The sequence below is a fragment of the Panthera onca genome, chromosome C1 (genome assembly GCF_046562875.1).
Source record: "Panthera onca isolate mPanOnc1 chromosome C1, mPanOnc1 haplotype 2, whole genome shotgun sequence".
Lineage (NCBI taxonomy): Eukaryota > Metazoa > Chordata > Mammalia > Carnivora > Felidae > Panthera > Panthera onca.
Window position 1 is genome coordinate 125,794,238 of NC_138346.1, and position 16,387 is coordinate 125,810,624.

General features: G+C 46.9%; 1 long non-coding RNA gene across 7 annotated transcripts in view; it reads left to right on the forward strand.

Annotated features, from left to right (window-relative positions):
- LOC132671189 (uncharacterized) overlaps window positions 1-16,387 on the forward strand; it is a 46,094-nt gene that overhangs the window by 22,863 nt on the left and 6,844 nt on the right. For 4 of the 7 annotated variants that reach the window (XR_009606987.3, XR_009606992.3, XR_009606991.3 and 1 more), the window contains 4 exons: window positions 621-741; window positions 14,197-14,296; window positions 15,277-15,394; window positions 15,874-16,037. This is a non-coding gene — a long non-coding RNA (uncharacterized LOC132671189). Of the gene's footprint in view, window positions 1-620; window positions 742-14,196; window positions 14,297-15,276; window positions 15,400-15,873; window positions 16,038-16,387 lie in introns of all 7 variants that reach the window. The other 3 variants (XR_009606988.3, XR_009606990.3, XR_009606989.3) reach the window with 3 other exon arrangements.

Genomic DNA, 16,387 nt, shown 5'->3' on the forward strand with positions numbered 1-16,387 from the left:
TCCCACCTGGAGTTGGTTGCTGGGAGGATGTGGGCAGGATGCAGAAAACTTTCGCTGAATGATTAAGCAGGGTTGGGGATTGCCCCACAGCAAACTTCACAGGCAACAGGGGTTTATAGGAGCATCTCAGATATTTGAGGTCACAGCTGATGAAGTCAATGGAGTGACAAGGTGAGGTGCCAGGGAGGATGCCTAAGTTAAATTCACGTGCACGGAGTTTTTGCAGCTCGGCCCCCCTGCTTCCGATGGCAAAGACCTCACGGGCTGAAAGGCATAGCCTGCTGGAGCAAGTGTTTGAAAGATTCAGGCAGCTCAAACTCGTCAATCTTAAAAAGCAAAACTAATCCCGCCCCCCCCCCAAAGCCCATCACCACAAAACCCCATACATCACCCCACAAAAAATACATATGTGCATTGTAGAATAATTCCATGACGTAAGAAGCAAAAAGAACAAAAGAAAAATCACCCATGTTCCTACAGCCCAGAGAAAACCTCTGTTAACATACTGGTGTACTTGTAACCTTCCAGGCAGTGTACAAGAATAGGGTCATACCGTGCATTCTGTTTGGTAACCTGCTTTTATCACCTAATGATGTGCCCTGGACATCTTTCCATGTTAGGAAAGATGCATCTGCAGTTCTGAGCTTTTCAAACTGGGGACGTGTAGCAGTGTGCTAGGGTTTCTACAAAGCTGCAGGAAAACCACGGTTCATCACTCTGGAGCATCAATTTTACTCAGTGGTAAGTCACTTAAAATATTATTTTTACATTAAAACAAACCCAGATATAGTATGGAAGAGAGTACAAAATTTGCATGAATGTTTAGAAGTTATGAGATTTCAAAGAATTATCCAGCTTGCCTCAGTCTTCTGTAGCAGTTTTTAGGGCAGACAGCATTAGCATGTGGGGATCAGTTGAATAAGCTGAGGAAGAGGAGGGGGGAAAGAAATGTGACAATTCAGGGGCAATAGGGCACCCAAGGCCCTATCTTGAGGCGTGAAGTCCCTTGTCTGATAGGCAGCGACATGATCTTAAAGAGCAATGTGGGTACCTTGATGCAATGGCTTTGCCTTTACAGCCTGGGCCCGGGTGAGTGGCTTAATTCCAAGCTATGTGACCCCTGACCTCTCCCCCACCCCCTGACCTGATGGCACAGAACAGTTGAAGGCTGGGGTACATCAGGGCAGGGACAATGTGGCTGTATGTGATGCGGTACCCAGAACTAACCCAGTAACTTCAGATGTGGTCTGAACTGTGCCCAGTTCTGCTATTTCTGTCCCAGCTTTGCTATTAACAAATTAATGTGACGATAGACAATGTACTTAACCTCTCTCTGTTTCAGTTTTGTCATCTATAAACTAGTGATAAATGTAGCAGTTCATAGTGTTGTTGAGGGCATTAAAGGAGTAAAGAACAATACTTAGACTATCACTTGGGATGTAGTTAAGTGTTCAGTATATGTTAATTATTATTATTATGTAACCTATGATTGCATAAGCTTCTCATGGTAAACGTGTCCCACTCTGCTTTCAAACTGAGCTTGTGACTAATTAAAACTCTCGGGTCTTTTTCACTGGAATTGTTATCAAGCTTGTATTCTCTGTGCCGTTATTAGTTTTTAATTGCACGGCTTATTAATGTTCATTTTCTTGATTTTGGTCTATTGTTGTAGCCTGTGGTCATTATCCAGCAACTAAGTCTTCTTTCCAAAGTGAATTGGGTTTCAGTTTCTGATGACATTTATACTTTTATCATGCCCATTTCACAGATGACAAAACCGAGGGAAGGGAATTATTACTTACCGGGTGTGTTCTTTGTGCCAAACATTGGGATAGGTACTTTGCATAGGGCATCTCAGTTAATCCACAGAACACTCTACAGAGGTGGGATTTATTATTTATTTTACAGATGCAGAAACTGCAGCTCAGAATGGTTAAGCAGATTGCCCAAGGTTACCCAGCTAGTTCAGGTTTTTCCCCTGGTTCGTCAGTGTTTTGGGTTCTCTGTAAACTTGACATGTTTCTATTCAAGCTGTTGAAGTAGATGTTTTATAGGACAAAGCCAAGGACAGAGACAAATCACTGGAAAAGTCCTTCTAGGTAGATCTATAACTCTCGAGTCAATTCCTGAATCAATACTCTTTGTACGGGATCATTCAATCACTGCAATTGGAATCAGTTGCTGCTATTGGAAACTGAGGTCTAGAGCTTCTTCTTAAGAAGTCATAAGGAAACCTCTTTCCATCGCATCTTTAAGGGAAGGACCTCCCCCTCCCCCCCCCCCCCCCCCCCCCCGCCACCCCTGCCACTGGCCTTGTCCTGGTAATTTCCTTATCCTCCCTTAGCTGGACTCTGGTTGCTTGTAGAGTCACATGTCCCCAGTCAATCCCAGAAAAATGTTCCTTTTCAAGCTCAGTGTGAGAAGTTTTACAGAGCATCCTGGAAACCGTATCTGCCTGTGTTTACTCTTGCTGATGATTAAAGCTGACAGCTGGAACACCAGGAGTCCAGACCGTAGGCACAGGACTGCTGACGGCAGGGCAGAGAATCGATAGCAGTGATGGGACCCAAAGAAACCCAGCCCCTCCTTCCCTACTTTCATGGTGTAGACGTGATAGAAGAACAGATAGGTCAAGAAAAGAGACAGAAGAACAGTTAGGCCAGTTTCTCCAGGCATGGACTCTGCTCCATTTTGGGTGGAAAGAAGGAGTGGTGTCATGGCGGCTGTGCCCGTGGGTTCCAGGACTGTGCCTGGGGGGCACATGAAGGCCTGGGAGCTGCAGCATGAATTGCACTTATCTCTATGCAACAGTGATGAAGAAATAGTGATGGCCCAAGCCCTGGACATCCTGACGAGCCCTCCGGTCCACATTGATTATTAAAAGTAGCATCCTGTATTTTATTGGGCAACCCTAGGAGCTCTCTGGAATGCTGTTTCCTCGAGAAGAATGAGAGAAAGGGAGTCGGGAGAGGGTACACTTGATCCCTGCCCATGGAATGAGTATCCTAGCCAGAGTGGTCCCCAAACTCTCCTCTTCCCATCTCTGTGGCTACACAGTGGCAGGCATAGTGCAGTGGAACATTTGAACCTGGAATAACCTTGATCTTCGACCTCCTCCATTTGAACCTTCTGGAGGTGGGACGAGTACAGTAGCAGCCCTGTGTCTTCTCTTTCTGTCCTTCACACAGCTGCTCAAAACCCTCCCAGGTCTTCCACTCCACGTAGAAGAAAATCCAGAGTGCTTGCAGGACCCTAGGGCCCTGCATGTGTGGCCTCTGTCCCCTCCAGCCTCACCGCCCACAGCAGTCTCCATGCTGCACTGTGAACATGCCAAGCAAGTTCCTGCCTCGGGGCCTTCACACTTTCTGTTCCCTCTCTCTCATGGTCACCAGATTTAGCAACTGAGAATACAGTGTGCCCAGCTAACAGTGAATTTCAGATAAGCAATGAATCATTTTTAGTACAAGTATGCCCTGTGCAATATTTGTTTATTTGAATTTCTTTTCTTTTCTTTGTTAAAATTTATTTTATTTATTTTGAGAGAGAGAGAGAGGGAAAGAGAGAGTGCAGAGGAGGGGTGGAGAGAGAATCCCCAGCAGGCTCCATGCTATCACTGTACCATTAACCCATGAACCATCAGATCATGATCTGAGCCGAAAGCAAGAGTCAGATGCCTAACCGACTGAGCCACCCAGGTGACCCTATCTGAATTTCAAAAGTAGCATCCTGTACTTTATCAGGCATCTTGTATTTTATCGGGCAAACCTGGGAGCTCTCTGGAATGCTGTTCCCTCAGATATTCACCTCCTTCAGGCCTGCTCACTTCACCAGAGGCCTTGTCTTTCTGTCCCGTGTACAATAGCAGCCCCATCAATCTCCTCTTATTTCCTGCTTCATCTCCCTTAGAGCTCTGCCCACTTCCTGATGTGATATTGTTTATGTATTCATTTGTTTATTGACTCTGTCTCTCCCAGGCACGTGTGGGCTCCACCAAGGCAGGGATTTCGTTCTTCAGTGTAGTATCTTCAGTCTCTTGGCTCAATAAGCATTAGCTGGGGCTCAATAAGCATTAGCTGAGTATCCAATGACCTCTTACCGTGGCTCACTCTTTGCAACATGGCCCTGTGCACCTCTCTCGTCTCATTTCAGGCCACTGCCCTCCCCATGGGGCACTGTCCATGCTGGCCTTCCCTTTGGTCCTCAGACTTGCCCAGTCCATTCCTGCTTTAGGCTTTGGGACTTGCTGCTGGGCCCAAGCCTTCTCTGCCATCTGTGTGACTGTCCCCTCTCCTCTTAGGACTCAGGGAGGGCTTCTCTGACCTCTGCATCCGAAGTAGCCCTCTGACTCTACACTTTCACTCCCATGATGGTTGTTTTATTTCCTTTAAAACTGTTACTGCTCTAGGAAATTGTGTTGAAGGATTGGTTGGCTTTTGTCTTGCGTCTCCAGCACACAAGAATGTCAGTTCTGTGGAGACATCAGCTGTGTGTGACTTATGTCCCCAGCACCTAGCCCCATGCCTGGTATATGATACGAACAATAAATATATGTTGACTGAGTGAGGGAGTGCCTTTGGGGTGGGCGATACACCCCGCCTTGCAGGCGCGTTGGGGACTGCGGTGAGGGGGAAGGGGAGCCCAGGAACCAGCCCGGAGAGGGTCTCCACCAGGAGGGTACTTCCCACTGCCATGGCCCCTTGTGCTTGATTAGCCCAACTGTTTGGGGGTGAGGAAGTCTAGAAAGGTAGCTCCCTGCTTCTTTCGGCCTTTGTGGCAATTAGGAGAGACCAGGTCTTTCCCACTGGAATGTATCCTTCAGGCCCAGAGAGGAGAGTGCCTCCTCCATGCTGCTTCCTTTCTACTTTGCCACTTTCTGCAAATGGTGACAAGGCCCAAAGGGACCTTGGAGGCTGCTGTGGAAGCTGGCCGCCTCGGTCCCCGAACGGTGGCGGAAGACCTGAACATCCTCCCTGGGCTGTCACATGAGAAGGAAGCCAGCTTCCTGTGTTTTCAATCACTGAACTTTGGGGGTTGTTACGGAAGTGTAGCCTAGCTAATTAATACATGGCTGTATCCACTGTGTCTACTGTATGGAAAGTGCTTGGTACATCTATTGTTGTTGAGCTCCCTGGTGAGGGAGATGTTTGTTCCCATAAATGGAACAGAATTGTATTAACTAACTAAGCAGAGCCAGCTGTTTTTCCTTATTTGTGTAGATAGTGCTCATGTCCACAAGGTCATCAAACTCCCTCTCTTTGGAATTAGCAGGGGACAGGCATGTGAAGCGTTGTCCTTTGAGGTACAAGCAAAAAAGAATGTGTGAGGGTCCCTACAGTTCATGAAAAGGCAGCTGCAATGGACTCTCGCTCTATCTGCGTTGCCCAGAAGACACCCCGGGAGACAGATGCCATGGTGTGGTTGGCTGCACCTATAAAAGATCCCTGAGCTGAAGTTCCAGGGACTCTTGATGGAAATTCTCAGCAAGTTCATGCTAGATCTTCTGGGATGAACTGTCTGCTTTTTTGGCGGGTGGCTCCACTCTCAGACTGGTTTCCGGACTCCTTTGTGTTGAATGACCCTCAGAATTTCTATGGCCTGGGGCTTGGCTGCACACTCTTAACTCAGGTTCCTTTAAGAATTTTTGCCTAAGGCTTGACAATTTTCTTCATGCAAGGTCTTCATCTCCCTTTACAATGGACCTTGATCTTGCTTTCACTAATGTAGGCATGGACAAATCCTTCTCTCCGTGGTTCAACCAACAGACGTTTTTGTTTTTGTTTTTGAAGAAATTTACTTTGACATTAAGGAAACAAGTAAATTTAAGAACACAGACTGTAACAAGTATAGACAGTATTGGTTTACTGGTGGGCACAACTTATAGTGTCCCAATTCATGGATGAATCACCTGACATGTATTTATTGGGCTCCTATGAGGCATTGCACTGAGCACAGAGTGTTTAAGATGAGAAGTGTGCAGTCTTTGGCCTCAAAGAGACCCTGGTATCTACAGAAAACAAATGTTTTACAATATAATGTGATAAATGCAATAATGGAGGCACAGAGCAGGAGGCATTTTCAACACAGTTAAGGAGGCCCCAAATTCCTTCCTCTACCAGGTGCTATCTAAAGAGACCTGTCCCCAAATCTTTTTCAGTTTTGGGGCACCACATTTTCTTGTTTCCTCCTTTGCCACTCATTGTAGGGAGAAACAATTGCAGAAGGAATTATGTTCTCTTGTACCAAAGGCAGCCTTACACACTGGATTTTAGGGATAGTCCTATATTTATGTATTATTCTTTTAAATGAATACAATTCAGTAATGCATAACTTCATGTAACTTAATCTGCATACCTTTATAGGGCTTTGCATATAAACAAATGTAATAAATCAGAAAAAAATCCCTTGAGTAGACTATAGCTCCCTTTCCGATTTGGAAAATATGGCTGCTTCTTTAAGTGAACAAGAGGTGGAAAGCGGCCGCTGCCCTGGGTTTCTGTCATTTCTGAAGAATCTCTGCCCCAAGCTAGAACTAGCAGCTTCTGAGGTGCTGGCCTTCATGTCCCCTGGGAGGAGCACCAGGCCTCCTCATTCGCCCAGCATTCTTCCTACAGGAGAAGGAAGGAACTCTGGTCAACTCCAGCAGGCACGTCTCCCTGCAGAGAACCTCACTGAAAACATCAGTCTTTGCTCTCTCGATCCAATTCTGGGCTGAGGGAAAGAATGAGGAGAAAGAGAAATGAAGGGCCCTGGGCATGGGGGACGGAGGGGAGGTGAAGGCAGAGTGACATTGCAGACAAGGTGCTTGCTGCCCTCATGTTTTTCTGTGTAAGTCCCCAGTGGGTTTGTGAAGGTCACAGAGCACAAAGAGACGGTGTTCTCTTCTGTGTTGGCATCTGGCATTATCTGTCCCTGATTCTACTGTTTGTTCTGTCTTCTAGTGACTTCCTGGGAGAAACTAGAGATGACTTGGGGGCAGGGATGATAGGGGCTCCCCAGAGTCAGGGGAAATCTCTTTATTCCTTAGGTTGGGGTGCTGAAGTAGGATCCGCTAGGAATGGATTCTCAAAATTAGCTCTCAGCTCCATGTGTGAGGATGGGAAGGAAAAAGAATTGGTGTTGTTATCCATTTCCATTTATTTATTTATTTATTTATTTATTTATTTATTTATTTATTTTTAAGTTTATTTATTGGGGCCCCTGGATGACTCAATCGGTTGAGTGCCCGACTTCGGCTCAGGTCATGATCTCGTGTTCGTGGGTTCCAACCCCACATCAGGCTCTGTGCTGACAGCTCAGAGCCTGGAGCTTGGTTAGGATTCTGTGTCTTCCTCTCTCTCTGCCTCTCCCCTGCTTGCCCTCTGTCTCTCAAAAAAAAAAAAAAAAAAAAAAAAAGAAGTTTACAAGAAGTTTATTTACTTATTTTGAAAGAGAGAAAGCACGAGTAGGGGAGGGGCAGAGAGAGAGAGGAGAGAACGATAATCCCAAACAGGCTCCGCACTGGCAGCGTGGGGCCAGAGGAAGGGCTTGAACTCATGAACCGCGAGGTCATGACCTGAGCTGAAGTTGGACGCTTAACTGACTGAGCCACCCGGCGCCCCTCCACTTCCATTCATTTTAGAAAAGACTCTGATAGAGACACTGGAAGGGCCCTGCAGCGCCCCTTACCAGGGCACCCCTCCCCATCTACTGACACAGGTAGAAATACCTGGGTTTAGAGCACAGGTTCTGGGCTTGCATTTTAGTCCTGCTGCTTAACAGCGGAGAGGCTGAACTTTTTCAGAGATTTGCTTTCCTCATTGGCAAAACAATGAGTGTGGTGAGATAATGTTTAATGGCCTCTGAATAGCAAAGTGTTGTGTAAGCAATGTCTCGTTGCACTCTAGGTAAGTAACAGTCTTGAGGACATGGGAACCCTGCCCTTTGGTCAGAGGGTGTGGGGAGATCTTCTGCAACAGAATACCTTACTGGGCCCCAGAATCTGAGATCCCAGATCTCCGAGAATCCCTTATGGAATTCTCCCTCTCTTCTATGGGGGACTTGCCCAAACATCTCATTTCCCTGTTCATGTCTGTGCACGTGCTCCTTTCTGACCTCGGTGCCTCATCCGCCTTGTCTGCTAAGATATTCCTGACTCATGGCTCAGCACGAACATTGCTTGCTCTCTGTGACTGGCTCTGAGAGCCTGAGAAAATCAATCTCTCGCTCCTCTGTGTTCCTGTAGCACTTTGTAGAGACCTCTGCTGTTGTCTGATCAAGTCTAGTTACAGTGGTTTCCTGCATTCCTGTCTTTCTCATTAGGCTGTGAGCTCTTTCAAGTCAAGGGCCATGTTTCCTGAGTCAGGGCCAAAAATGTAAACGTGCTTATTAAATGCCTTCATTGTCCCGGCTGAGTTTGAAAGGGCTCAAAGATGAGGGCTTGATCTGACGCTGGTGGTGTGGAAGGAGAAGGGGTTGGTTGGGAGTTAGTGGGAAGGAGTCATGTAGTAATATCTCTCTGGCTTTCAAATACCTGGAGGTAAGGAGAAAAGGAGGCGGCATGGGCAGCACCTGGGTTATACTTAAGACTCTGGAGCTTGCTCAGCAACATGTATCCACAGGAGGGAGATGAAGGATGGACTGGAGCTGGAAGACTTGAGTTCGGATCCTGCTCTGTCCATTTATTGACCGTGGTATTGGTCATGTCAACCATTCTGAGCCTTAGTGTCTGCTGTGCGGAAAAACACTACCTGTCTCATGGTTTTATAGCAAAGACGGTGTGCTGTTTGCCAAGTCCTGTCTCCTTTCCTCCCCTGAAGTATATGGACCATGTTGACTGAGATCTGGCCCTGAGTGAGGGTGGAACCCTGCCCACGTGCAGGCTGGGCCCATAGAAACCTCCTACAGGATCTCGCATACTCTCTCTTTCCTTGTCTCAGCTCTAGAACTGGAGGACTTGGAGGCTCTAGGGGATGATGGTGCCATAAAATGAAAGGAGGCTGGTTCCCCAGTGTCTATGCAAGATGGAGTTTCCCCTCCTTTCTGCCCCTGCATGCAACTGTAATGAGAACAAGAAATACTTTTATGATGTTAAAGCCACTGAAATTTTGGATCATTCATTATAGCAGTTAGCATGCTTTTTGACAGGGTGTAAATGGATAAAAGTTCTGCAGAAACTTCGAAGTGTTATACTAATGTTACTGGCTATTATCATGGCTTTTATTCTAGAAAACCCTTTGAATGCACAGCTATGTATTTCCCCCCAGACTTTATATAGCTCTGCCTCTTCTTGAGGATGGAGAGGGGCCCAGGGGGAGACCCTTAGAAAATATCCAGTGGTCTGACTGCATGGAGGTATGCATGCCTGGTATCAGGGGTGGAATTCCGTGCAGGAAGGGGAGTCCTGATTGACTACCATGCTCAGAGGAGCAGGCCCATCTCTAAACAGGCTCTGGGAGGAAGTAGCCAACACAGGGGGACATGATGTGAACCAGCTGTCTCGGCATCAGCTGCTTGAGGGCTGAGCACTCCAGGGCTAAAAAAGGGAGTTGAAATTGAATCCATTGTCAACAGGCTCCTGGGAACCTTGTTGACCACATGAGCCACCTAGAACCCTGTTCCCTTCATATATGGCTGCTCTCAGAGGCTGATCTTGCTTGACTCTTAACCATGGTCTTCTGACCTGGCCCAGCAGGCGCCTGATAGAAGACATGGAACAGTCTGCAGATGTTGACTTGTCCTACAATCTGGGAGGGTGTAGTGAAGTATATAATATGGATGGGTCCAGACAGTCTCCTGAACTGATCTTGCAAGAAAGTCATGAATAATCAGGGAGACATAGTCCTGACTTACATAAAGGAGAGGAAAGGAAAAGGGATGGGACTCACTTTATTGATCACCTGTCATGGGGCACATACTTTACATTAATTCTTTTAATCCTTAAAACAGCTCTGAGATAGGTATTAATGTTCCCACTCTTACAGATGAAGAAACTGAGGCACAGGGAGGATCACACAGCTAGAAATTATTAGAGCCAGCATTCGAACCCCAGTCTCTCTGACTTAGAGACTATGTCCTTGACACTGCCCCTTGCAGCCTTCGCAACAAGATACAATACAATCTTGTCCTCCAGGTCAGGCTGAGAAAAATGAGCCCCTAGTTCTGTCCTAGGATTCCTCATGGTGTTGGCCCTTCTCATTATCATGTCTGTCTTCTGAGTTTGCGAGAAACTCTTTTCTGTGAGCATGTGAGGCCTTGGGCCAACAGATAGAGGATGCCAGGGTCAGTCGACAGGTAGAGGTTGCCGGGGAAAAGGAAATGGGGAGGGGGAGGGGTGGATGTTGGGGCGAAGGAAGGGGAGAAGGGGTGAGGGAAGAGGAAGAAAAGGAGGGAAGAAGAAGCTGAGAAGGCCAAACATGGAAAGGAAGGGAAGGACAAGGAGAATGAGGTAGACGTTGCCTCCCTGGAGGTTTTCGTCTTGAGTTGGCCATTCTCACTGTGGGGAGGGAGGGTGGTTGACTGCCCTGGCAGGCGGGGGGGGGGGGGGGTGTCTGGATGTCTTCAGTGCCTGAGAGTCTGTGAGGATTCGATACTTCTTTGGTACCTGTCTGGTTCTTAGTTTAGCTTAGTGAAGAAATTAAGAACAGTTTCAACTATTTTCAGTCCAGCAATTGATCATTCCAAACCTAGCCCCACTGTGAGTCTCCTCCAGGAGCTGCACAAGCCATATGTTCCACTAGAACCTAGAACCTGCTTCTTGGGACGTGTGCAGGGTGTGTCGAGGAGAACAGCCACCTCTTCCAGTCTGGATATGCCTGACCTGGGAGGCCGGAATGGATACTACCGCATGGTTTTCAGCCAGCCCTGCTGCGGCCATTTAGCCAGCTCCCCCGAGAGACACGAGCATGACATCATATCTGTCTTTTTCCAACTGTCATTCCATCAGTGTTTGTGTCTAACCCCAAAAGCTCTCGTCAACAGCATCACTTCTCTGATCCTGATTGGGAGGAGAAGATGCGTTAAAAAGCAAGTTGCTTCTCCAGTGGCAGGTCTCTGGCTCGGGGAGGCTCTGGGCTGGGGAGGGAGCACAGCTGGAGTCCTCCTGAGCTCCCCAGGCAGCAGCCTCCCTGCCAGCCTTCCTAGCTTCTTCCCATGAAGCTGAGCTGCAGGGAAGGTGGGGGGGTGGGGGGCTCTGACTAGTGGCTGGTGGAGAAGATGCACTCTCTCTATTTGCTTCAGACTCGGAGGGAAGTAGGACTGAGCAGTGGCTGAGCCTCAGGCGGTGACCTGAAGAGGTGCTCATGTGCTGGCATTAGAGAGGGAAAAAATCTTCAGGCAGAGTCTCATTAAGCCTCCTTACACGAGAATTCACCTGTTGTGGAAAATTCAGATTCTGCATGCTGTTTTGAAGTTAATCTGTTAGAACCACTTGTTTATTTCACTTTCAAAATACCACCCCCCCTTTTTTTTCTTCTTTTTGCAGAATGTAATGCCTTTAGTCCTGTTCCTAATTTTGAGCAGCTCTGCCGAGTCTTTTTCACTGGCTGAATTATAACAAGACCAGTGAGGTCATAGTCGGTGGATTAATTATAGTGAGGCTGGCGAGGAAAGTCAACCTCCTTTGATAAACACGGCTTAGCGACTTTAAGTGAGCAATTTTCTACAGCAAACGTTGCAACACATGTTGTCTCCTTCAGCAAACTTTAACGGGCTCGTGATGATGCATCGACTGTCCTTAGGACTCAAACCATTCCATGTTATAGAAAACGCTCTTCGTCTTTTTCCATAAAGAGACTGAGATGGAAACTCAACTTTCTAGTGACAAGATACAGAAAAGTATGGATTTAACCTAAATTTTGTTGTCTGATATGTAAACATTTTCTAACCTTTTTCGTGTAAGCACAGGCCCATGCTAACCCCGGGTTTGCATCCACAGAGCACTTGTATCAATAACTTCTTTATTTAATGATTTATTCATTAGGTGCCATTTAATCAAGGCTAAATAAAAGAACTTGGGCTTATAATATATATAATATATATATATATAATATATATATATTATATATATGTATATATACAAATATGTATATATACATATATATGTATGTATGCATGTATTTCCATATTTATTGCTATTTGCTGAGCAAGCTACTCTGCAATAGAATGGGGTACAATTAAGAAAAAAACTGGAAGGAAGAAAATTAGCGGAGTAGCTTTCTTCAGATTTGATCCTCTCCTGTGCACCACTGAAGACCCAAGTATGGAGGCCTTCCTTGCAGTGGAGAATATGGAAGTAAAGCATCCTAGAATTAGAAGGGACAGTATGGTGGTTTTTGTCTAATCCTTGTCCAGTGTGTGATTTTGTCTGACCCGTATCCATAGTGGGACTCCCTATGAGCACAGCACCCATCCTGGGGCCTGGTATATAGTGGGTGCTTAATAAATATAGAATGATTAGATGGATCAGTAAGCAACCCCTCTGGGTGGAGGCGGAGACATCTCCCATGCTGCCTGCGTTGTCTGGGCCCCGGAGAATGTGTCTCTTCCTTCCTTTTATGCGGATCTTCTAACTGTAACTAGCTATGACTCTTGCCACTTGGTGCCCCACCTGTATCCTCTGGGCCCAGGACATCGAGTGGCAGTGGGACAACTGGGAGCAGACTGCTTCCACATCATTCTGGCTGATTGTTCTGGAGATGGAGTAGTAGCTGGATGACAGGCTGGATATACTCTGATATACCAATGTGCGTTGGTCATATCTTAGACTGAAGAGCTCAAAGTATTTTCCCTACTATTACCTCTGTGTGTCCTTCTCATGTCCCAAGGAAAGGCAAGAAAGTTCTATTTCATTAGACCAGGAGTTGGCAGACTTTTTCTGTAAAGGACTGTATAGCAACTATTTTAAGTTTTGTGAGACAGCCACTCCTTTCTGCCCCTGGAGTGCCATTGCAGTGTGAAAGCAGACATAACAGGCAAACAAATGAACGTGGTTGTGTTCCAAAAAAACTTTATTTCTAAAAACAGGCAGTGGACCAGATTTTCCCATGGGCCATATTTCACATTAGACTGTGAGGTTCATGAAGCAGGGGATGTATCTGTGTTATCTCGAGAGGGAGTATACAGTAGTAGTTATAAAAGCATGGTCTGGTGGGGAGGCAAGCTGGTGCAGCCACTCTGGGAAACAGTACGGAGGTTCCTCAAAAAACTAAAATTAGAACTACCCTATGACCCAGCAATTGCACTACTAGGCATTTATCCACGGGATACGGGTGTGCTGTTTCGAAGGGACACATGCACCCCCGTGTTTATAGCAGCACTATCCACAATAGTCAAAGTATGGAAAAAGCCCAAATGTCCATCGATGGATGAATGGATAAAGAAGATGTGGTATATATATACAATGGAGTATTACTCAGCAATCAAAAAGAACGAAGTCTTGCCATTTGCAACTACGTGGATGGAACTGGAGGGTATTATGCTAAGCAAAATCAGTCAGTCAGAGAAAGACAAATATCATATGACTTCACTCATATGAGGACTTTAAGAGAAAAAAACAGATGAACATAAGGGAAGGGAAACAAAAATAATATGGGGACAGGGAGGGGGACAAAACATAAGAGACTCATAAATATGGAGAACAAACTGAGGGTTCCTGGAGGGGTTGTGGGAGGGGGGATGGGCTAAATGGGTAAGAGGCACTAAGGAATCTACTCCTGAAATCATTGTTGCACTATATGCTAACTAATTTGGATGTAAATTAAAACAAAACAAAACAAAACAAAACAAAACTAGCCATCCAGATTAAAAGAAAAAAAAAAGAGCATGGTCTGGGATCAGACTGTCTGGGTTCAAATTCGGTTACTCTAGTGACCATGAGCAAGTTGTTTAATTTCTCTGTACCTCAGTGTCCTCATCTGTAAGATGAGGATAATAACAGTGACTACCTCATAGTTCAGTGTGAGAATTAAATGAGATAGTATATGCAAAGTGCTTAAAATAGCACCCATACATAAAAAGCATGTAATAAATGCTGTCATTCGTTGGATCTCCAATACTTATCCCAGTGCCTGGCATAATGAAGATGCTCAATACATATTTACGCCATGAGCCTGAGGCCCAGGAAGGAAAAACGTCTTGTGTGGTGTTTCAGAGCGAGGTGGGAGTGGCGTCATGTCGTGAAGCCACATGGCTGACTTTCCAGACTTCTGTTCTGTTTTCCAGAAGCCTTCAGTGGCACGACACATGATTCTTGTTATGAAGACGTCACATCATTTTGTAATGCCTGAAGTCCCTAAACCTCCCACAAAAGACCTCCAGAGTTGTAAGTCAAAGCCAAGCAGCAAGGGTCGTTTATTGCAGGTTCGAACCTGGTCCTCTGCGCACTCGTTGCCGGTGACGCGAGAGGCCACGATCAGGGTTGGTACAGCGTTTTTATAGACAGAGACAAATAGCACAGGGGAGGTTTCAAATTATGAGGGCCCTGATTAGTTGATTTTAAAGTAAGGACATTTGTTGTTCTCTGATTGGGCGTCCTTTGTCTGTCCTTTGGCGGGAAGGCTTTGTCCCTTATTTGTGGCGGGAGGAAAAAGGGGGAAGGGAGAAGGGGGAAGGGGGAAGGGGAGGAATGTGTTGAGCAAGCAGGTTTACAGAAGCGAGAAATGCCGGTTAGTTTATGTACAATCACTCATTCCATTACATATCAGACTACATTTAGGAAGTTTTACAACCCATTCTACTACACAGCGGTTACATTCAGGAAAGGCCTCACAATGCTCATAGCAAACAGCAAGCAAAACAGACTTCTCAGCAATTGTATTTCTTATCAAAGATCCATAATAAGCAGAAAAGAGAACCTAGCTTTAAACTAAGGCAGGGCTGTCATTGGGATTCAAAGCTGTTCCTTTCAATTTATAGTCTCACCATTCTCTCTAGGACAACTCTTTTATAGGCTCATTGCCTTTATCCTCCTAACCCTGGAAACCATATTCCCTGAGTAGTGAGGGCTAGGGAAAACCTTCAACTTCTAGCATGTCCTCTGTGTGTGTATCTCCTACCTCCTCCAGTGGCCTCCGCTTTTCCAGGTCTGACACAGTAGTGGAGCCAGGCAGGTGGGATGAAGTCTGGGTGACGGGGTGATGGTGAGGAGCACCAAGGGGTGTGTGGTGTGGGAAGGGGGAGCCTCACCCTGTGTTGAGGGCTTGCTGCCTTCTGGATTGCCTGGACTGGGGGGATCCGGCGGGTGAAGACTCCCACTTCTGAGAGGAGATTAAGGATGAATTGCACATCTTATTGACCTTGCAGGAGTTCACCAGCTTCACACCTCAGAGGAGCTGTTGATGGTCCCCACCTCCTGCCATTCTCAGTTACTGTCTTCAACACCTCACTCCTCTCCTCAGCTACTACAGCCAGAGGGAAGAAGGTGAGGTGGGTGCCCCCCACCTCCCCAGCAATAGGCTGGCATTTCCTAGTCCCAGGCAGCCTGGGGAAGCCTTAGGCAGCTGACAGACTGGGGGAGGGGGAAGCAGGGGAAGAGTCAGGGGAAGAACTTGGGTTTGCAGGGCAGTGTGATCTATTTCTAGAGACAAATATGTGTGAATGCTTCACAAGGGTTTGGGTGAGCTCATGGAGGCTGCATGTGGGCGAATGGTGCTGGGAGAAACTCTCCCAGGGAAGGCACCCCTGTGTGAGGGGCAGAACCTAGTGCCCACCCTTAGCTCCCACAAAGGCACGGTCCCTCCATTTCTCCACTGCAGGTAAGACTGCACATTCACTGGTCCCAGGCAGGGGCTCAGAGAAAGACCTTTTCCTTGCAGTTCTCGGCCCCTCCTGTGTCTGTTAAGAAGGGTCCCTGCTCTCTCTTCCTTGGGGGAGCTGACCCTCCCTCCCTTCCTCTCAAAGGTCACCAATAGTGGGCCTGAAGCTGGTGAAATGCCAGGGAGCGAACCAACTCATTATAGCTGGGCCGTAAGTCTTTCCATTCTCCTGACAGCCACCTGTTTCCATAGACAGGAAGGGCTGGTGGCCAGATGTCTTCATATGAACTTCTCTGCAGGGTCCTAAGGGTGAGTAGTCTCTTAAACTTTGTACCCTCAATGCCTCACTGGCCTCACCCTGCTCCCAGCCCTCCTCCTCCATAAGCCACAAAGATCCCACGCAGCTGGACCACCAGCTGAGCAGCTAGAAGGCCTTGTGGGGTGGAGGGGAGACACCACCATGGGGGTGGTGTCACTGCAGCTAGAGTAGGACTGCCACCAGAGGTGGCAGGGGGGTAGGCAGCTCATTTGCTTTGGGTCAGAGTTACATGAGGTCAGTGTGACCAGGGGTAGACGACCTCTCCAAGGTATGGCCACCATTACTTCTTCAGTTCTTTGCCAGATCTCCAAAGAGCGAGACACTGGCAAGGAAAGAGCCT